Raw genomic sequence first — 1088 nt, 5'->3', positions numbered from 1 at the left:
CAACCATCTGCAATCACCATACAATGAAACTGGACAACAGAAAGACCCTCTTACCTGGAATTTGTAATAACATTTTCTTAAAGTCTGGATTGAAGAGGAAATAAAAAATGAAATTGCGTCATATAGAAAAAAATGTAATAAAAACACTTCAGAATCTATGGGATGCAGTTCAAATGGGGTTTTTAGGCAAATTCATCATCCTAGAACACTTACCTCCGTAAAAAATGGAGTCACGGGGCTTCTGCACCCCTGTGGACCAGTGCAGAGCTTCCGGGAAGCTGTTGGACGCATACCTGGTGTATGCTGCCTGGTCAGAGTGACAGAGAACAATGCAGAAGGACTCCATCCCACCAGTGCCTTTTTGCACTGGATTGGCTTTGGCGCCGCATCACGGGTTGCTTCTGGTGGGATCATTGGCTATGCAAAAGAAGGTAGCGTCCCCTCAGTGACTGCCGGGCTTCTTTTTGGTGGTTTGGCAGACCTGGGTGCTTATCAGCTGTCTCGGGATCTGAGGAACATTTGGGTTTTCCTAGCTACACCTGGCACCTTAGCTGGCATTATGGGAATGAGATTCCACCACTCTGGAAAATGTATGTCTGCGGGCTTAGTCGCGGGTGCCAGTTTGCTGATGGTCCCTCACCTTGGAATTAGTGTGTTGAATAGATCCCATCAGTAGTAGTCGTGTCCCAGCTTGGAGTCATGAAGAATTTAAAAACTTCCACTCTTTTTAGTGTATTAAAAGAAGTAAGTGCAGCATTCTCACATATTCTGATATTTTACTTAAAAAACAAACAAAACAAAACAAATGACACTGAACTTTGAACTTTACAGGAGAAAAAAATCAGTCGTTATCATTACAACCTTAAAGAGGTGGGTGGTATATAACCCAAAAGCATATTGTTATAGTTTCACACAGTTGGATTCTTGTGTGTCGATGTTATCTCTTCTTTCTGTATCTATAGGTAACGTTCCAAGGGATAAAATGCCCTACTCAGAACAGTATGAAAAAAATTTTTTGAGATTTAGGATTTCTGTTCTTTGGCTCATCTTAGGGCACAGACATACTTGGAAATTATGTCAAGTGACAA

At 41.7% G+C, this 1088-nt stretch overlaps 1 pseudogene; it reads left to right on the top strand.

Moving 5' to 3' along the window:
• Positions 1 to 329: 329 nt before the first annotated feature.
• On the top strand, positions 330 to 749 carry LOC101101158 (annotated as a pseudogene).
• The last annotated feature ends 339 nt before the right edge of the window (positions 750 to 1088 follow it).

Source organism: Felis catus, chromosome C2 (assembly GCF_018350175.1).
Source record: "Felis catus isolate Fca126 chromosome C2, F.catus_Fca126_mat1.0, whole genome shotgun sequence".
NCBI classification, from domain to species: Eukaryota; Metazoa; Chordata; class Mammalia; order Carnivora; family Felidae; genus Felis; species Felis catus.
Note: the sequence above shows the minus strand (reverse complement) of the source record. Positions and strands in the feature narration are given on the sequence as shown.